General features: G+C 46.1%; 1 protein-coding gene across 1 annotated transcript in view; it reads left to right on the top strand.

Annotated features, from left to right (window-relative positions):
• Window positions 1–9,433: 9,433 nt before the first annotated feature.
• Window positions 9,434–22,137, top strand: part of GSDME (gasdermin E) — a 941,072-nt gene continuing 928,368 nt past the window's right edge. Inside the window, exon 1 of the mRNA XM_069648197.1 lies at window positions 9,434–9,632. The gene's annotated coding sequence lies outside the window, so the exon portion shown is untranslated. The remainder of the gene's footprint in view (window positions 9,633–22,137) is intronic.

Raw genomic sequence — 22,137 nt, 5'->3', positions numbered from 1 at the left:
GAAATAATGGAGTTCTAAAGAGTCTGGGAGAAATGAAGAGTGGGGGAGGGAAACGAGAAAGGGAGGCAAGTGAGTGAGGAATGGGGAGTAGAGAGGCAGCAATGTAAAGGCAAATGGTGTGTAATGTGGGTAAATGAGGGAGGGAAAAATTGAGTGAAGGAAGACAGGTGAGTGCTGAGTGTGGTGAGAGTTTGGTGTGCGGGTTGCATGCAAATATAGTGGACAATACGGCAGGGTGGGTGGGCGACTCGCATGAAAAGTGGGAGAATTCCCTATGCATTCCTAGCCCGGATGTGTGGCATTACTGCTGTGCTCAGACCAAAAGGGTTGCCCTCATCAGGAGATTCAAGCTGATTCACTTTAAATTCTTGCCCCAGTTTTACTTTATCCCTGCTGACTTGCACAAGTTCTTCCCTGAGACACCCAGTGCATGCCTCAGATGCGGCTTCTCTGCTGGAAACATTTATGCACTTATCGTGGTACTGTCCCTAGGAGTATGCTTTTTGGTTACATGTTTTTGAAACAATAGGTGAGATGGTGGGAGAAAGTGTTGCACCTTCCCCTATGGTTGCTTTGCTGCAGTACACAAAGGAGATGGCAGAAGATTTGAAGCGCCTCATTGGTCTGCTGCTGGTGCTGGTGAGACAGAGAATTGCTATGGTATGGGGTCGGGGTCGCCCTCCACTGCATGAGTCTGGAAAGCAGATATTTGGCACTATCATGATGTGGAGACTGAATAATGCACCACTGTGCATCCCTCTGTGAGGCTGAGGAATATTTTGTGGCCCTAGGTAGCATACTTGATGTCTGGAGTCGGCCGCTCCCCTAATGTCCAAGAGATTTTCTTTTTGATTAATGTCATTGATACTGACTACCATACTGCTGATGTTATACGTTTTGTCCTACATGTCTGAAGAAGAGCTATTGTCCTTTTTGTTTGTCTTAAGGTTATGTAAACTAATAAAACAAGAGTTTAAGAAAAAGGAAGGAAGGGGAGTATGCAAATAGCAGCAAAATGAGGAAGAGAGCAGGATCTTTATAACAAACCTTTGGCAGAAATGGAGACAGAACAAGGCAGGAGGATCAAGGCAAGAACAGGGGATGATGTAGTGTTAAAAAAAAAGAGTAGGATATTAGCGGAAATTACTGGTAAGGAAAAAAGAGGGGGGCAAAAGAATGCTCTATGGGGACAAAAATGAAGCAGGAAGGAAAGGAGAAAAAGGGGGCATATTTGTGATGTCACGGGGGCAGGTGCTTACCCTAGCGCAGTCAGAGCTGCAATAGATACATTAACAGGGAAACAATTACAATGCAGCCACTTAAATAAGGTTGCATTGAAATCGGCCAAAAAAATCCACATTGTTGACAAAACTCCCCTTTGTGCAAGTTCTCTGTGTTGGGTGTGTCTGTAGGGTGGCCAACCATCCAGCATTTTGTGTGACGGTCCCAATTTCATGTGCCGCAACTCTCACACAGCCAGCTGGGGACAGGAATAAGGCCTGACTTTTCTCCTCTGATGCAAAATCAGCTGTCCAATGTCTTACCAGCTCCCACTTTTCATGGGATAGTTAAAAGCGCAAAGAAGCACAGCACCTTTCCCACTTCTCCACCAGGTTCAGCTTTGTGTCAACCTAATTTCAATAAACCTATTAGAGGTTGATGATTCAGACCCAGGGGTGCCTGGGTAAGGACATTTGTCTCTTAGAAGGTGCAAATGGTGGGTGATACATGGAAGGGGATTATAACTCTGCATGCTGTGTGAAATAATGGCTCAAGCAGATGATCTTATATTGAAATCTCTTTCACTGTGAATACCTTTTTTTAAAACCAAATTATATTGTTTTTAGGTCCACATTCCTTTGCAGGCTGCTACTGCAATTGTGCATTCAGGGGGGCCAATATAAAGCTATACATGTGTTTTTGCTTGACCTATTTCTATAACAACGTATATATTGTCAGGTTTGTTTCTTATTTGATTTGTGTGCTTTTCAAGCCATTCATACAAAAACGAATTATTTAGTTTTTGGAAGCCCAACCTTAAAACATATTTATCACCTGTAACTGGGAAGATATGTAGTCACATATCTGTGCCTAAATCACAGCCAGGTTCCAAATACTGATTTCACCACTTTAACGAAATGTGTGATCCTGAGCAACTCCTTTAATCTAACTGTGCTTGATCAACTGACATTCGGTGTCACTAGAAGTGATATAGTTTGCAATTTCTCCTATGAAGAAAACCTTCCTTGTTTACTAAACTATTGAGTTATTGTATTTTAATAATAGTGAATATTTATGTATTGCACAGCACATTATTCTCTTGGTTTACACTTGACAATGGGCCTCATTACGAGTCCGGCGGTAACCGAGGCGGTAAAACCGCCTGGTTACCGCCGGACTCGTATTACCATTCCGCCTCCGTGATTCCCGGAATTACCAGGGCATTACAACCCCGGTTTTCCGGGAATCACGGAGGCAGAATGGTGTAAATCCCCATTCCCATTGAGTCCTAAGGGACTCAATGGGAATGGGGATCATGGAAACACCGGCAACATCTCGTAATGCTGCCGGTGTTTCCTCGTCCGCCTGCATGCGGGAGGTGTTAAACCCGCCAGGTCAGACCTGGCGGGAACATCACCTCCCGCCTGCAGGAGTCGGACTCAGACGGTCCGGAAATAACGGTGGTGGCGGGTTTACCGCCACCGTTATTTCCGGACCGCCTGGGTCGTAATGAGGCCCAATGTCTTTTAATGTCTTTACCAATGGTGTCCTAGAGTACTGGCGACTGATACCACTGCTTGTAATGTTAATTACTGTGATGTTGCTTCTGGACATGTCAATCCATTTAATGAAAATTGGGTTCTAAATATCTTTTCTGGACAGGTCCAGAAGACAAATTAGAACATATCAGTGCCTTCTTTGACTAATAGTCCCAAAGTGTTGTGTTCAAGAGCCTCAAAGAAGGTGGGGGCAAGCAGCTGCCCCTATTCTGGCTACTACACAGCAATATATTTCTTATTTTCATGGCATTAACTGTGCTCTTTGCCTTTTGTGCATGGTACAGACTACCTTTTGCTGGCTGCTGTCCCCTTAACTGAAGACTTTAAATGTGTTCTTTGTAGTAGGTTGAGACTGTCTTTGATAGCATCCAGCAGTGTTCACACCTCTTTTACTCTGGTTTCATGTGCATTAACATCTTGCTGATAGAGCAATTACTAACTTTTTTTAGTGGCAGTTTAGTGTTTCTGCTCCATTCTGGCTGCCTGTCCCTTAAGATTAAAGAGCATTCTTATTTAAGGAATCCAAGGGGGCTACAGAATGTGTCCATTCCCCTAACTGTAGGCAAGGGGGGGGCATTCATATTGAAATGGGCCCCCACCAGCCATGACACATGTTTAGCAGGGGCCCTGTCAGCTAGCGATTAAGACTGCTCTGTTATTCACTTTGCCTGACTGCCACCAAGGAGGGCGTGTGTGTTGTGTTTGGTGTGAAGATATTTGGAAGGTGTAACCAGGACACTGAAGTGCCTGCTCGCTCTTTGTCCGTCATATAAGTGCTAAATCTGCCTCTGCTTAACAAATACTTATACTAACTATGGCTTGGAAGATATGTGATTGAGCGCTTAAACATATAGTGGGCCCAAATACTGAGTTTACCACATGAGTAAAGTATGGGATTCTGAGCAAATCATTTGACCTCACTGCTCTACCTGACAAAATTAGGAGTCCCTAGAAGTGATTCAGTTTATAACTTTTGCTATTACAAAATCCTCTCTCATGGTTTACTAAACTCCAGAATTGTTACATATTAATAATGGGGTCCATTCATATATTGCACAGCACACATTTGTCGCTTGGCTTACATATGGATCTTTCATTAAATGTCACTACCCTTCTCCTCTTTGAAAAAAAGAGAGCTAAAGAATCTGGGTAATGCTCTTGTAACTGGGACTAATGTTTGGCAGAGGGACTCCCAGGACTCCCCTTGTTTTTTGCATAATTGAAGTAACTTTGCGTCTCACCCTAAGTTACTAGTGGAATTCAGACATGGATTCCTTGCTCACTATTCTTAGAGAGGCACAGCACCTGATGAGGTCCAATCAGACCCGAAACACGTGTCTGGGGTTGCTGTTGGTACTCTTGTTCGGAGAATTGCCTAGCATTTCGGTGCTAGACTGCTACAGGGCAGGACAAAGACTGATATGTTTTCGATATTGCTCCTCTGTGAAAGAAAGTGAGCTAAAGAATCTGGGTAAGTTTCTCATAACTGGGACTAATGTCCGGCGTGAGAGTCCCAGGACCCTCCCACCCCCTTGTTTTTTGTATCAAAAGCTGATGACACGCCTTGTAATGCTATTTTCCATGATTTCCATTCTGATGATGTCAATGCATATGCAAATTAGGTGATCTGCAACACTTTCGCCAAAAGGCGCTTTGGAAATCCCAACCAGGCCTTGGAGAGAAATCTTACAGGTCAGTGCCCTGTATGAATAGCATAACTACAGTGCTATTTTTTGTGCTGTTTGTATTAAAAGGCCTTTGCCACTCATATTACCATGAAAGTGGATGGAGAGGTGGTAAGAGGGGTGCGAACAATGTTGTACGTTAGTGGACAGCACAAACTGCTTCTGATGCGCCACCACATTAAAAGTGTCCTGTAAAACCATTTAGTAAAGTTGGCCACTTTAGCAGTGGCGGCTGCTATTATAGGGCGGCCGGGCGCCGCCCTCCCAAAAACGAAGGAGAAAAAGAAAGAGGAAGCTAAAAGAGATTCAATCTGAGAACTTCTCTGATTGAATCTCTTTTAGCTTGCATTTGCCTTTGCCAACAGTGTGGGGGCGCTGTGGCAAGGCAACAATAACAAAGGGCCGGGCCCGCTGCTTTCACAGCTGGGCGCGTCCCGTTTTACGCTTCCTTAATCAATACTAAAGTACGTGGAGCTCCTAGCTCCACGCACTCTACGTAAGCACCTTTCATTTAGAAGGCTGGCGGGGCGCTTCAGGGGTTGCCCGCCAGTCTAAAATGTGCGTAAACAGCGCACTAGGTCATCCCCCTCCCCACTCAGTCCCCTCCCCTGCATGGAGTCCATGGACACAGTAATGTCATTGGCTGTTTGCCAGCCAATTACAACCCTTGCATTGGCTGGCAAACAGCCAATGACATTACTGTATCTATGCAGATCTCTGGTGCTGGTGCAGGGTGTGTGGGTGCGCCTGCGCCACCTTCACACTCTCTCCCTGAGTCCCTGGCCCATTCTTTCAGGACGAGGCGACGGCAGGAGGAGTCACGATTGACCACCACCACCAGCCCAGCAGAGACGGCCTGGACCCTGGTCCACGACACGAGTTGCCGGCAGGTAAGTACTGGTCCCAGACTCCCAGCTGCTGGCAGATGTTTGTGTTTTTTGGGCCCTGGCGGGGCCACAGCCTCAGTCAGCAACACTGAAGACGTGTAGGCCTAGGCCAGGGCCTACGTCTTTCAGTGTTGCTGACTGATGTGCTGTGATCGTCAAGTTAGTTACTCGAACTTATTGGGTCGAGTAGTCTCCGGCAGCCCGGCGGGCCTTGGTGGTAGCGGGGGCTGCCTGGCCTGGGCCTTTACCCCCCGGTCCGTGGTGGGCCAAGGCCCAAGGGCCTTGGCCCACGCCGACAGCAAGGCCCAGGCAGGCGTGCGTGCTGCTGTTGCTGTGCCCAGTGCGGGCCTTGTAGAAGTCGGAGCCCGTCTGTGATCCAAAATGTGCCGTTTTATATTTTCGGCATTTTTCGACAGAAAATGCCGAAAATATAAAACGGCACAACTAGCCACCACAGACAGTGCCGCCCAGTGTGCCACGAGAGCCAGTCAGCCAGAGCCCTGGCAGCGTGAGGGAGAGGCCTGGCCGCCTGGCACAGTGGCACCACCCACCCGGGTGGTGCAGTGCCTGGTGGCCAGGCCTAGCACAGGGCCTCAAGGCCCAGGCAGGCGTGCGTGCTGCCCAGTGCCGGCTGCCCGCGAGTAAGAAAATGTGCCGTTTTATATTTTCTAGAGTTTGCTGCGTTTGTCACCCTTAAAATGTATAATTTGAAACCAATATGGATGGCATTCGCCGATGATTTCTTGCTATTACACTGCACACAGATCGGCTTACAGCACTTGCTTACTGCCTTCACAAATGTCGTCTCATTCTCTTAAAGTTAATCCTATCAAAACTAAAGTGATGCATTGCAAAGAAAAGTGGTTGTAAGGAGAGTTTGGATGCTTTGAAAGTTTCCAAAAGGCTGTCCCGTCGGATCTACTTCCGTAATCTGGTTAGCATTGCAGATCCTTTCGCTGTCTTCACGAGTGCTGGTGGTTTGGTGAAGATGGTGAATTGGATGGGTAGGTGGTCTACCAAGGGTTAGCAGATTGGGGAGGAAAATGTGTACAGTTATCATTGCAATTGATACTATCCAGGCTGTGTCTGGCTTCATGGATGGATCCCTTGACCTGTTTGAGATGCAATGCATTGCAGTTTGAGAAGTTTTGTAGACATGTTATCCGCTTTCGTACGCCAGATATTTAAGCATCCCAGTATGTTAAAGCGTTGGCAGTCTACAGAAAGATTAGCGACTGCATCAGCCAAACTGTCTGTCAAGGAAGGGTTTGGAGAAATGAGGTTGTTAGATGAGAAGGAATGCAAGGGCGGTTGTGTTTGAGATTGAGCCAGTTAGGATTGCCTTGATGGTGTATCTGTAAACGAGTGCAAGTCATTCTCTTCTGACTACTCTGTTGGCAAATTTGATCTTGTAGTCTGTTGGGCTCGTTTTGTGTATGACTGCTGAATGATCATCTCTGGAGCCAGGTGCCTGTGATGAACAGTTGGTATATGTTGTCCTATTAAAGGTCGTAGGAGCCTGAAGAATGAGTGGACATTGATGAACCATCTTGTGTCAAAGGTTCCTTTGCTGTTCCTTTGCCTAGAGTGACATTTACTAGCATGGTCATTATTTGGGGCACAAAAATATGATTCTTGGTGCTTGCCTCCCTCATCACACAAGCTAAGATTTTTTGTGGGATCTTTCTGCTAAGAGGGATGGCAGTGGAGCACAGTGTTGTGATGCAGGTTGTCATCACCTTTGGCTCCTAGATTGACATCCTCTGGTGGTCTGTCTGTTTAGTAGAAAGGGTGCATTCGTCGATGGAGAGGTTGCTTGAGAGTTGGTGTGTTTTCTGTTGTTTCCAGTTAGTTAATTGTGCATTGTGTCACTGGCAGAAGGAGAAAGTGGGACATCTGATGTTGATCTAGGCAGCTATTTCAAGAGGAATCTGGAGATGAAGAGCATTTTATGGGAGATGATGGGGCCACCTGCTATGGTTTTTGTCGATTGATTTGTAGATATTCTGATATCGTACATCTTTGCTTCGGGCAATATATTTGGACAGTAAATTGCACATTTTGTAGGCCATTTTTCCAAAATTTTCGCAAGGGGAGAACCCCGCCCCACACCCCCCTTTGAGTGGGGGGGGCTAGCGCGCTGCGCTCGCTCGCTACTAAATTCGCTCTGGAAAATTTACGCCCCACCAACTTTCAAATTCACCAGCCGCCACTGCACTTTAGGCTAAGAGGAAATCAAATAAGTTCCTCCAAACTTTGCAGGGAAAGCTGTGCCCGTTTCTCCCCTCACATTTCCTGCACCTTCAGTGTGCCGTTATGTCTCCTTTCCGGACCACCGTGTAGAACAAAAGGTGTGCACAAGGGAGGTGTGCAAATGAGGGCATGGCAATAACTATAAATCCCATTTTATGCTCTCTGCACGTCCTTTTCCAATGTGTAAATGTTTAATTGGAACTGTAAAAAGGGCATTTTGAAGTGAAAGCCCACACAAAGCTCCAGTCACCAACCACAAATGTGCTTTCTTTTTAAAAAAAATAATAGTTCTTTTATAACGCGCTTAGTACCAGCGAGCGGTTTCTAAGCGCAGGATCGGGGTGCAAACCTGTTTTGCGCACAAACACGTTGCCCCCAAACACGTTTCCCCTGTTCTGTTCAAGGCAATGAACTTGAGCACAAAAAAACTATTTTTTAAACGTAGTTCATATCCATCATATTTGTTTGATTGACATGAAAAAAAGAATGGGTTTGATTTTATGTGGCTAGTCGCATTTTGTAATGCCATGCAATAAAAGTTGGACGTTTGTGCGAAACAAATACTTTTGACAGGTGAGCTTGTCCCATAATTCATTTTATTGCGTCTTTCAGTGCAGAAAGTTTAGTGGGGTGTACAGTAGATTTTTCAGGCGTGCATTACTTTGCATTCTGGGACTTGTGAAAAACAAACATACAGTGATATTCTTGGTTTAGCATATATATATTGTCAATTTGTTCTACTACTTTGCAAGTAATATCTACAATATTGTAGTTCTTAATGGCCAAAACCTAAATATGTGCACCCCATAGAGCATCCAAGGTATGTGGTCAGTTGCCTAAATTGCACTGTGGGTTTTAATACCAGTTTCATTGCTTCACAAAATTGTGTAATCCTGGGCAAATAATGTAATCTCACTGTGCCTCCGCTGCAGAAATTCGGGGTCCTGAGAAATGTTGCACTGTGCAACTGCAAATGTGCACAGAATTAGCTCTAGGGAAAAGTTTGCATTATTTCTAAAAACACGGGCATATTCAAAAACCTTTTCATCAGGACAGGTGCAGTTTGACAATTGCCTAGCTTAATAAAGATACATTTTCAGTGCATTTTACCACTAGGTTTTAATAAGGAATTGCATTTAAACTAGGGCAAACTAGTGCTTATACCATGCTAAATTCCAGTTGTCATGGTGCAATGGTTTTCTAATCTGTCTCTGTGTTTTTAGAAAGAATGCAAACTTTGCCCTAGTAGTGATATCTTGCTAATTTGCAGTTGAACCGGTGCAAAGTTTCTGTAATATGGCCCGTATGATTGGGGAGGGGTTGGTTCTGTTCTATTTCTTCCGTGAAATAGTACGGGACGAAAGTTTATCCTGAAGAGTGCCAGGATCTTATCTTCTGAAATAACATCAATTCTGTTTAGGAACTCCCCATTAATAATGTATAATACTGCACGCATCATAATTATGCAGGTGTTTTTCTTCTGGAGGATTACGGCGTAAACTCAGTTGTCCCTTTGCGGCGCCAGAGTTTAGCATATCCAATTTCTACACGTGCATTGACAGGGATGTAGGAAGAGCTACATCTAATTAATGTGTTGCCATGTCCGTTACCGTGTGCGCCGTCTGCCGCTTGTGCAGACTCATTAAAGTAATCGAACCTTTGGCCTGTTGTGTTGTCTGCTGTGAAACGACCAAACCCCAACATGGCTCATCGCGTGTCCGCTTCCACCCTGGGGATTCCTTGATATGAGCCACGCGACTGCCTCTAGCAGCAAAATCTGATGACGCATCGAAGGCTCGCGCTTGTCTGCGTGCAACCTCCAGCAATGGCCCCTTGGGGAAGTTTAGGAGGAGGAGACAAGGGAGGGGTTCTCACCGCGAACAAAGGTTCAATTTTTCACCAATAGCTGTCGGTTTTAAACCCTGCACGCTCGCTAATTAGTATCCAACTACACTGAGCTAAGAGACGCTGCATGTTCCGTGAGGCAGAGTCCCAAGTGAAGGGCCGGGGAAGGCGGCAGGGCTTTGGTAAGTTCCTGTTTACATTTCTTCTCTTGCCTTTTCCCTAGACCCTCCCCTAACTTTCTGCAGCTAATCAACGGCGCAGAGACCGGCCCCATCCGGCTGCTCTATTTAATATGTTTGTTCTCTGAAGTGTTTGAAAACGTCTGATAGTGATAGGCATACACCAAGACAGGGAACTTCCCACCCCTTTTTTCCTTTTCCCCCTTTTTAATGAGTGGAAGGCTATTTTTTGCGCGACATGGAACAGGGTCTCTATTTCACACAGTCGTATTCACTATATGTTCTAAAATATTCTAGAATGGGAATGTTAATTTCATCACCCCTTATCCCATTAGTCTTTCGAGCTTCCTCTTTCTCTGCCAATCCCTTTTTTAAATGAATTGCGAGCGTGTGGAACAGAACTATTACTCATGGCACACATAATGTATATGTAACGTGATTTAATTTACATAATTATCCAAACTTATATGTGAGCGGGACACAAATAATTGTTCTCTCGTTGGGTCCAGTGTGCCTCGTATCTTCTGCCTGCTTCCCATGACAATCGTGACAAGGAGCAGACTGCGCCGCAGTCCCATTGTGTTGCATAGAATGTGACGGGTAACTGGATCATCGCCCCTCTATGGAGAGAGATGGCATCTGTCGGTTCTTTAGAATCTCTGTTTGCTTGGAGTCTTCGGTTGTGTCTGAGACCTCATTGAATTCCAGTTCTCTGTCGTGCCTGACTCCACACTTGGTTCTTGGCTTCTACAGTGTAATACGTGCTTGTCAGCTGCTACTTCAGCCTCATGAGGCTCTTCTTGTCTCAGTTCTGCACGAGTCTCTTACAGGTTTGATAGTTTTCTCCCTAATCACAGGAGCAGTGTCAGTGCCTTTCAGTGTTTTCATTTGAAATGGGCCCCAGGGCTCTAAGGGGCCCGAAGCAGCTGCCCAATGTTGGCAGTTTTCTGGCACAGAAACATAGCATTTAATTCGGACATTAAAAGTTAAAAGTGTGCACGTTACAGGCTGTCTTTGTTGGTGTACTCGCCTCTGTCACCTCCCTTGCACTAGCCAGCAACATTCTTATCACCTCGTTGCAGTTTTCCTCAAGTGTCTCTGAAAGGCACTCTTTTCCTGATATCTCTGGGGCAATAGAGTTCCTCTTTATGTGATTCTTGTTCTCCATTATCCTTCTTATCTTCTCGCTGTATTGATTCTCTCTCGTTTCACTGAGACAAGTAGGATAGGTTTTATAACAAGTCTCACTCCCTTAGCTTTTTCTTGTAGTACTGGGACTAGAAGGATGCTCTCCTCAATGAGTTTCAGTCTCTTGACTTGTTTCCACATCACTGGGACGAGTAGTCTAAGCCCTGTGATGCATTTCACTCTTTTGATCCTAACTCGTATCACTGGGAAAAGTAGGATTAGTCCGATGATGTATTGCACTCTTTCAGTTCTTTCTCGTGTCACTGCGTCGAGTAGGATGAGTCCTGTGTCTCACTCCCTCAATGCTTTCTCGTACCACTAGCACGAGTGGCATGAGCCCTGTGATATATTTCACACTCTCGGTTCCTTTTCGTACCACTTGTATGGTCGGAATGGGCCCCATGATATATTTTGCTCTTTTTACTAGGACGAGTATGATGCAGGTAGTCGTTATTCCTTCCGGGTCTCCACCTTTCCTGTTAACTTGCTTCTCACGGGTCGGTGTCACTGGGCCTGCCTTTAGGATAGGGATCTTGCTTCGGTTGTTCATGATGGCTTCTGCTTGCACTCTGGGCCTGATTCATGGAACATTTTCCTATGGGATTGCGCCATTATAAAACACTTCCATGAATCAGGCCCTGTGTCTCTCTGCTTTGTCTTTGCGGTTCTGCGTGGCCAGCGTTATAGCGGTCTCCTCGTCGTTGCTGAACTGCACAGTCCTCCTTTTCTGAGTCATGCCACCACTCACGACTGGTTCTCTCTCTCTTGGTTTTATTTGCCTACTTTCTTCAGCTCCTTTGGTGCCTCTTGCACACGCCGGCTGGTTGCTTCCTCCCTGTGGAGGATCTCCCAGTCTCTCTCAGCTTCACCTGATTCGCAACTCCCGGGATTCACATTTATCTTACAAGAATCTTCCTTTATTTTTTATGTTACATTGCTGGGTCCTGCCCAGCAGAGAACTATAGCCTTCTTTCGTTTCTAGTTGAGCACTCTTCATCACTCGCTTATTCTTCCTCGTCACCGTATTGTAGGTTTCCAACCATTGAGCAATTGTAATGAATTGTCATTATTCTTCTTCTTCATATTGGTTCCACTAGACATTTCTTCGGATTGAATCTTGGAATTTGTGTTACGGTAGTAAACAGTGGCTTAATCTGCTGAATCTTTCTTAAGCCTTGATGGTACTGCTGGTCCAAGATAAAGGGCCTTAGGGGGTTTCTCTTCAGAACGGGAGACCTTGTTCCCAAGAGGGGAGGTCCTGTGAGGTACCGCATACCGCCACCCCTATGTGGAATATTGCATAGCAGGCTCATTTCCCTAGCCTCACAAGGAAAGGCTCCCCTCTGTGGAGAAATGACTGAATCCTGTGATTCATCACAGCACACTTCTACCACCAGATCATTTTTTCTCTCTATGGAAAATCGTGCAGCTGATGTACAGTCTCTTCCTGGTCTTGGACCTGAGCTAAGACTGCCTCCAACCCAGGCGTCGGTCTGGAGTAGAAATTACATTGTGAAGTCATCTTTGAAAAGCCGTTTGGGCCTCTTGGCCCCAGCACACCGGGTTTGGATGGATTTTGGTAATCTTGTCCATCAGGGTTGCTGCTAGTTATGAGAAGTTGGGGATGAGCCTTCCATAATATCCCACCAGTCCCAGAAAAGTCTGAATTTCCCTTTTGGTTAGGGGCTGTTGGACAATCAGAAACCGCCTCCAACTTACTCTGATGAGGCAGCACCCATCCATTTCCAACCTGGAATATTTCCCAGATGACTGAGCTAAGTGACATTTCACAGTTGGTCGTGAGGTAGGCCTTTCTTAGTTTATCGCTCACTCATGCCAGATGTCTTAGATGATCCTCCCAGGTCTTGCTGTACACAATGATGTTGTCTTTAGAGGTTCCAGTGAAGGTCCGACAGCAAGTCGAAATGCAGTCCATTAGATTGGGGAGGAAGGATAGCTCGGGCAACGTGTCTGTTTTGGAAGCAGACAACACAGGTTTGAATCCTGATCCTAGAAACTACTTGTTGGTATTAAGCGCGTTATACAAGAATAATTATAAAAAAAAGATGTTGGAACATAGCGGAAGCCCCATGGAGACAAAATATGAATTGTAGCAGTCTTTTGTGGGTTGAAAATGCAGACTTTCGCTTGGCATCTTTGTCTAGGGGTACCTGGCAATAACCCTTTGTGAGGTCCAAAGTGAAAGGAACTTTGCATCTCCTAGGTTTTCCACCAGTTTGTCTATATGGGGCATGGGGTAGTCATTGATCTTTGATATTTCATTCAATCTAATAAAATCATGCAAAAGAACCCACAATTATCAGGTTTGGGTACCAATACAATAGGATAGGGACACTCATTGTAGGATCTTTTGATTGAACCTTGGTTCAACATTTGTTTCCGCTTTTCTCAGACATCTTCTTTCTGGCCTGCGGTAAATGGTACAGTTTCAATCTGTTCCCCTCTAGGTGGGGTTTAGATCCTGTGTACCACCCCTCTTACTCTTCCTGGGTTAGGGGAGTACACATCATGATATCTCTACAACAATTTCACTGGTTCTTTGTGGATGGAGGGAGAAATACCTGGTGGAATTGTGACTCCATGAACTTATGTTGGCAAGGGATTCCATGAACTTGTGTTGGTATTGTTCTAGTAGAGAACAGGAGCTGTGGGTTTTCTCGCCAGGCTTTCAACTTATTGAAATGGTACAGCTGGGATGGGTTTCTACTATCAACCTGAGGGATTTTAAATGAGAGATGGGACACAGCCTCTGAAGATGTATGGTCCATGCCATGTGGCCAGTAATTTGTTGTGGTTGGTGGGGAGTAGAAGCATGACTTTTTCCCCTGCTTGAAAGGTGCACAGCTTGGTTCCTCTACTGTAAGGTTTTCTCCTGGCAGGCCTGGGCTGTTTGAAGATGAGATTTCACCAGGTTTCATACTTTTTCCATTTACTCCCAGGCATTTTGCACCATGGGTGGATCGCTGGTCTGTCGGATCATGGGTCCTTCTTACCGTCGCTCATCATATCAAGGACATCCATGGGGTTCCGACCATACACCAGCTCAAAAAGAGAGAATCCTTAGGATAGTTTGGGCATCTGGCTTGCAGCAAAAAGAGCCCATGGGATTAAATCGTTCCATTTCTTTCCATCCGCAGTAACCAGCATTCTTGGGATATGCTTCAGTGTTTGGTTAAACCTCTCAACCAACCCATTGGTCTGAAAATGATATGACAGTTTAAGGGTCTTGATCTTCATGAGGGTCTTCATTTCATCCATCAGCTTAGACATGTAACTACTGCCCTGGTCTGTGAGTATTTCTATAGGGAAGCCTACTTGGATGAAGAATGGGATGATAACCTCGTATATAGCCTTGTTGTTTTTGCTTCTCAAGGAAAAAGCCTGCAAATATGCTCTAGGACTAGTCCCCACTACAAACCACACTGAGCCATGGCGTCAGATGCCCCTCTGCTACTTCTGGCACACATCAGTCAACACCTGAGGTTTCTCACCTGCTTCTCTACCCGTTTTAAAGCCGCCACTACTAATTTTATTCTGCAGCCATGAACTGCGCCCTCAGAAAGGTCATAAATGCACTATACAAGCCCGATTTTCAATTTGCATAACATGTTGATTCCATCCCTTCTGGTTTGAACAACCGCTTCTGGGTGAACTCCTTCTAGGTCCGGGTTTTGCTGTCTCGCGTTACAGCCTCGGATTCTAGGCCAGCTCCTCTGTCTAGTGTGCATCGACTGTCCCCTCACATTACCTCTCAACATCCTGCTATAGCGGCCCTGCCGCAGCCCCTGGAAATGCACCATCCGCTCTCTTCAATGGATTATCTTGGTAACTGCCAGCGGTGTTGCAAGGTCTGGAATAGGCTAATGTCGGGACTCGGGGCTAGCTAGCCTTTTGGTTAAAGCCCCTGAGCTTCTATCCAGGGCTACAACCAAAAGGCCCCAGGCTAAAGGCCCCTCTTACTCCTAGCAATACCTCTGGTAACTTCCCCTTAGCTTGTACAGGTCACCATAATCAACGTGTGGCACCTGCTGTGGCAATACACGCTAATCTGTGTTCCTGACCCGCCCCCACATACACACACACACACCTGACAATAATCAATATTTAAATATTAGCTCTCCCAACACGTATGCCTATTCTCTAACTTTCTTCAGAAGACAATCCGTAAAAGGTGGCCTAACACAAATTCCACTCTCTCCGCTCTAGCATTCCTCTGTGTTGCTCACTATTCCCCCCAACAAGACAAAGGTCTGGAGCCCCCGAGGCTGGGGCACAATATGCCATGGAGAAGGTCTGGTGCTCTAATACTACTACAGTGGTGATTTGGTGCAGTATAAAAGCAATAATTTACTTGTCTTGTTTTAAATGCTGCTACTGCACCTTCACTTCCTTCCTACTGTTACCCGCTTTGGCCATCTCCCACTGCCCTGGTGCCCAAAATCTAGACGCAGGTTGCACATCTAGAGCCTCTACATCTACTGTTACTAGTACTTCAATCTTTGGGACCGCCCCACGGGATGGAGATCCCAGCGCATCATATAGCCCCTCTCTCTGAGCCACCCTGATCCATACCCTCCCTGCCCCATCCCCCCCATGGCTCACCCCTCATGGCGCACGGCCCGTGCTCTAGCTCCCAACTTCACGACCCCCTCTCTGTCCCCCACCTGATCGCAAACCATGACCCCTTCCCCATACATGGACACCGAGATGCGGCCCGCCTACTCTCCTACCATCATCCCTCGTCCAACTCTTAAGATCAGAGGAGCACTGTGGCATGCCAACCTGCCTCCTCAAAAGCTCATCCCCATCCCAACCTAACACATAGAATTCCACCATCTGTTGAGAACACCCTGTTACCCTCTGCCCATACAGCACACCCATTATCGAACTCCCAGCCAGGGGAGCCCTCTGGCGCTCCAAACAGTGCAATTCCGCCTCTACTTCCACACCATCTTTGGGCCCTCTGAGGAACTTTCCTCCCTCTCATCCAACCTCCCATGCCGCCCCCCCCCTTAGCCCACTGGGGAACTCACCAACCTCTCATCCAATCTCACACGCCGCCCTATCCCTCCCCCTTAACGCCTACTCGACCCCCGCCAACAAACCCCCCCTTCATATCCCTTCCCTTCTCTGAAAGTTGCTTGTCTTGCCCTTGCTAGAACGGTAGCGTCATCTCCCTCACCCTCTGACCCCCCACACTCTCTCACACCTCTATGGTACCAAAATCCACAAAATGCAGGAAACGTAACTGGTGCTGTCTCTTGACCCTCCACTCCTAACCACTTCTGCCTCAGCCCAACCTCCCAGCCTCTCCCTCCCCTCCCCTCCCCCTTAGACTCCCCTCTGCCAGTTTCCACCCCCTTTCTCTTGACTTCTCACCTGGTATTCCTAATCCCTCCCTGCACCCTCCTTACGCCTTCCAAAATCAACCCACCTAAACACCACACCCCAAATGATCCATTCACCACTATCCCAGCACCTCTTGACCCGCCCCTCATCTCTCACATACGTACCTCTGCCCGCCTACTCTTCCCTCCCCCATCGACATAACCCTCTCACCATACACTCAAAGTCCACAGGCACCCAGCCCCTCCCGTAGCCCACCTCAACCATCCTCAATGTTCCTACCACACCCTCCATCCCACTGGGCACTCGTGTCCGCCAAGCTCCCACTACAATGAGCATCACGAAAACCACTTCCTCTCACAAAGTCACATGTATCCTTTTTAATGCCCGCTGCGTAGCAAGAAAAAGGCACAGCATCTTTGACCTCCTATCCTCTGACAGGCCCAACCTAATTTTTATCACTGAAACCTGGTTCTCCGATGACTTTTCCCTACACTTTTCCCCACACAAAGCCTTCCCCCCTGGCTAGAGGCTCCTCCAGGGCCGTCACGAGGTGAGTGCAGGGGGGGGGGGCAAACTGCCCCAGGCCTCGCGCTCAGGGGGGTCTCGCAGCCACCTAAGGCAGGGTGAGATTTTGAGTGCGAGGTCAGATGCTATTTGAAGATTTGCTTCTGCAGCAGCAGCAGAAAAAATAGAAGTTTAAAGATGTTTACATGCAAGTGCAACACACACCGCATGGGGTGGGAGCGGGGTGGGGTCGTGGCCCACAGGGATAGAGTGGGTACTGGGCAGGTGGCGCCTAAGTGACTGTACAATGTAACAGTCTCCCGGCGCCCCGCCATGATTTCACGTGATGTTACCAACCAATGGCCCACGGCGCCATAAGAACTTCCGAAAGGCAAAAGCCAACCAAGCCAGTTACTTCTCGCTCACATTGGACCTTGCTGCTAGCAGCCTAGCAGACACGCAGGCGGTGGAGACTGACAAAGTTAAGTGACTTCGGTGCGGTGAGGACCAGGACTCTGGATCGGATACCCTCTGTAGTGGACTAGCGCCACGTTGTATTTGTGTGCCGAATTTGTTGCCTGGTTCTCGTGGACGAGCACAGCAGCATCTACAGACAGTGCTGAGGACGTCAAGTACATCCGCAGGTAAAGTGCCCCTACCTATTCCTCTCAGAACTACTCAGCTACTTAGTACTTGGGCACATCACTCATGTTTGCAATCTTGCAGCTTTAACCCATTTGGAAGCTCGGCAAGGTCAGCCATTGCAATAGCAATATTCTTCCCTTTGCAATTCCCCTCAATTAACATTGCAACCGGTCTTTAGAGAAAATGCTAAATTAACATTATCCGGAGCTGCAGACGTGGCCGAAGGGAGACAATGCAAGGAGGATATGGGATTGTGTTCAGGAGGAGCGTGGAATTGAGCCTGAAAAGCAAGCAGCTCTTTGAGTGCATGCAGTAGCCTCTTCTGTCTTCTAGAGTGAAACGGTGGGACCAGATATGCACACAACTTCCAGGTAACTGGTTGGAATTTTGGTGGTGTCAGTGGAAGGACGGCTGGTGTGCCCGCTCTTTAATTGAAGTCTAGAATTATTGTAGTGTAATGACAAGTTTTAACTTGTGGTTGAATGGGCTTTGTATAAGCGGAATATGTTATTTGGGCACTATATTTTAATTTTTATGTTTGCATTTTCAGTTTTCATAGACTTCACCTTTTATAGGTAGCAAACCTAATTCCCTTTTAAAAAAAGGGGTTGTTTTTGGTGTGAGGTCTGTATGGCCGTTTGTGTCTCAGGATGTAAACATGTTAGGGGGTATATGTTTCCTGAATAGGGTGTGAAAGGTCCGTTTCTACATGCATGTTTCATTTTTGCATGTGTTTGGCTATTTCCAGCTATTTTGCGCCTCTGCCCCACGGAACACCAGACATGGCCGGTGGGTGTGTAGATTGGCCTGGCCGCCAACTAGATGTTGGGGGAAAGATGAGTAGAAGTGTGGCGGTGGCAAGGGGAACATAGTTGCGTTTAGCCACTGTTTTGAACATGTCAGCCCTTTCAGTTAAAGAAATACCACAGCCTTGCCAACCTGACAACTGTGGCCCCAAACGGACAGGTTTTAGTCCCTGCTTGCTGGTGTAAATGAAACGCCATTCATATGCATATTGCTTGCGTGTTGGCGACCTTTGTCTGCACAGTTTAGGCCATTCTGTGTTGGTATGTGTGAGTTTTGGCAGGACGGTGCCAGCTGTTGTACGGCTTGCAGGGTCCTTAATGGCTTTTGCTGTGGTGATCTTCAAAGAGTATGGTGGTTGGCTCTCTCTGATGTGATTGATGGGGGGGCTAGGGTAGGGGTCGTTGATCTCCATGAGAGATGTCCTGGTGCATTGTGGTTCTGGCAAACGTGAGTGAAGCCGACTTGGGCACTTGATGACAAGTAAGTTTATCTTAAAAGCAATAGCCCTTTGGTAAAATGTGGTTTTCGAAGCCTTTACAAAAAATACTTGGGGCTTTGCTCACTTCCTCATTGGCTCGCAAAGTTTGATTGTATTTTATTGCGACACATTTAAAAGAATATAGTGTCTGCTCTATAGAAAATGGTTGCTATATGTTGCGCCTCCTCCCATGCCCATCATCCAACGCCCCACCTTTTCTTTCAACTTCTGTGTAAATGTTTGCATGGTAAAATAAGTACCACGAAGCACTCGTTTTGGTGAGCATTTTTAGCACTCTCCCTCCACATCCGGGCACATATGTAATTGTGCTAATCACAATGCGTGACGTCAGAGGTCTTCAACAATTTTCTGTGGCCTGTGGTGGGATTTTCAGTCACAACCCTCTATGACCTGTTGCTGAGGGGTGTGGAAAATTAACTCTCATCCGTTAATGTTGTATGACAGGAGGAGCCTTCCAGTTTAGTTGTGATTTAACGTTGGCATGGCATTATAAGGCTATGCGCTGTCATGTGGACAAGGGGCTAGCCAAGGGGCCAGGAGCTGGTACCACCTGCAGTTTAAATCTGGACCCAGGGTTGGTATGGGGAGAGTCCCTTTGTGACCTGCCTTCCCGTATGGGCAGGAGACTGGGGAACACAATGTGATTCCCAATCTCAAAACAGTTGGTAGGTTCCAGCGCCTTGTGGAGATCTACCTCAGAACAACATACAGGAAGAACCGCTCTTCATTGTCAAGAACATGCATGCACAAAGACCCCCAATGATTTCCCTTACGGGGGAAGAATCTGCAAGACAGGAGAAAAGCAGAACCAATTTAATGCTACAGAACCTATCAATTTGAAAGTGTTGACAACCTTAACCCGGAAGTCCTCCTTGATGTCATACATTATGTCAGCTATGATGTCATTGCTGATGCCATCTGTGATGCCATCTTTGTGCTAGCATAGCACTTGCACACATGCACACTTGTTTATGGTGCCACTGGCCAAGTGCAAAAAATGAAGGGGCCTCACCTCACCCTGTGAGAGCCCTGGGCTCATCACCCACAATAGACTCACCAGAGGGGGCGGAGTGGCAGTCCTCTTCAATCCTAATTTCTCTGTCTCACTCGTCGAATCCCAGACATGCGTTGCCTTACTTTCACCCACAGCTTCCTACTCATCTACAGACCCCCGGGATATGACAGACATTTCGCCAACAACCTCCGTGACTCAATAGCTACATTCAAGTAAATCATCCTTCTCTTAAATTCCTTGGAGCCATCAATATCTGGTTCGATATCCCCAACAACCCTATGACTCATGGTTGACAGTCTTGATGCGCTCAACCTCTCCCATCATACCACTGGTCACACCCACTCAGGAGGGCACACCCTCGATGCAATTTACAGCTCCCATGACCTGTTTTATATATCCCATCCCACACCACTCATCTCTACTGTTAAGGGTTTCAATCAGGCGACGCACACCTTAGTCTCGGCCTAGTATGCAGCGCACGATTGAAATGCTTATGTTTTTTAAATTAGATTCAATATTGAGATGGTACACCACTCCCCCTTTTCAAATACTCCGGGTCACAATGGACCATGAACCAGGATGGTTGATAAAAATGTAATATTTATTTATTTTAGAATTAAAAGAAATCATACACTTTTTAATATGGGGCAGCAATCACCAATGGGTGATAATAACAATAGGAATGTAAGCAATGCACATAGTTTAACCTTCTATTGACACATCTATAAAACACCAGGAATAGGAGCACTTTTTGATTTTAGGTAAGATAGCACTTGAGTTAGAATTTCCCCCTGAAATGTTCCCTCAACCCACAAATAATCAATTCTGAGTGGATAAACAGAAGCAGCAGGTGATCAGGAATGACAAATGGGCAACAGACTCGGAAACGGATGAATAAAATAATGAATGTGTGCAAAAACCTTGAAACAAAATACAATTCATCACTAAAGCAACAATGTAAAGGTACCAACAACCACAAGCAATGGATTAGCAAGAGCATAAAGGTAAAAAAATGAATGGCAGGTTTTAAAGCATGTTGCAGCAAATGACACGTTGGAAACTTTGCAAAACGTTGCAATTTCTGCCTGAAATTTCACACACTTTTTAAAATAAAAGTGTGTGAAATATTGTAAATCGCAATGTGTTGGGGTGTTGCTATAGATCATAGGTACAATATGGAAGTGAAATTAGGTCTCTAGCTGGTAAATTAGAGTGAGGTTCGTTTTTAGGAAAATAGATTAGTGAAAAACAGAAAGGGGGCTTTAAAATGGATTGCAAATTTTACCTAAACTGGATTTAATGACTAAGAAAAAGAGAATGTCATCTGTGAATCTCCAGTTACGTGGCCGTTGTAATCCTTTATGGAAAATGTATTTATTAATCAAAATCTCTAATGGATTTTATTCTATGCGAAACAAAAATGAAGAGGGAATCGCCGCTGACATTAGGAATCAAAGGCAGGGTTTCACATATAATGCTGAAATCGGGGTCAGAATAGGATGACTTAGAGAAGTGAACTAAGGACAAGGCAAGGCAGGGTATACTATGGATTTCTATGGATTCCTATTAATACTCACAGTCCACTTTAGTTAGGATTTTGGACAGTCAGCATTCTGGTCACCACACGGATCTGGTCTAACAAAGGACAGCCAGACAAAATCAGCGGGACAGGATCAGCTGAGCAGGGACTGGATACTAAAATGTAGTTCTGGTCACCGGATGGCACAGGTTAGCTGGATGGCAGGATTTCAGCAAGCAGTGACTGGCAGCAGCATGCAGTGAGTGGGATCAGGATGCTTCCCAAAAACACCGCAGCTTTTCCCTTTGTTTATTTGGGAATTTTAATGGTTTTCAGATTTGCGTTTTTACTGGGGATGGAATCAGCAATGCTTGGGTGTTGCAGTGGACCCTGCAGCAGGATCAGCAATGTTTTGGGCCTTGTAGTTGGAGTCTGGATCTGGATGATGACGGGCACAGGAATGCAGCGCAGGAAATCAGGAAGAGAGTGTCCACGAGTCTTGTCAGGGACCCTTATTTATAATGCCTTGTGATATCATCCAAGTATATGACTGGGGCAGGCTTAACTAAACACACCCCTAACAAAGGAATTGGACAAGGGTGCTAGTCTGCACCTCGCTCTCAGTTGGTTGGATTTCAGAAAAATGATGTCAGATTTATGAAGTGAGCTTTACAATGTCCAGAAATTCCCACATTTTCTTTACTTAAAATCTGATTTTGCCAAAAACATACATTTACACCATTGCAATCTCTTGGCAAATTATATACACAGGTTACATATTCTGTGCAGCACATATCACTCCAATCCTCCAGTCTGTGCGACCTTGTTTCGCCTTTTTGTTACATTTTGGTAATTTTAAACATTAACGATTTGGCCTAAAATATCAGAACTTTGTGCACAGATGCAAATTATCCCCAGGGATGTATGTACAAAAAATCACATTTGCAACATGGATGCTTTT

Source organism: Ambystoma mexicanum, chromosome 2q (assembly GCF_040938575.1).
Source record: "Ambystoma mexicanum isolate Mex_15411 chromosome 2q, UKY_AmexF1_1, whole genome shotgun sequence".
Lineage (NCBI taxonomy): Eukaryota > Metazoa > Chordata > Amphibia > Caudata > Ambystomatidae > Ambystoma > Ambystoma mexicanum.
This window is presented reverse-complemented; position numbering and strand designations above follow the sequence as displayed.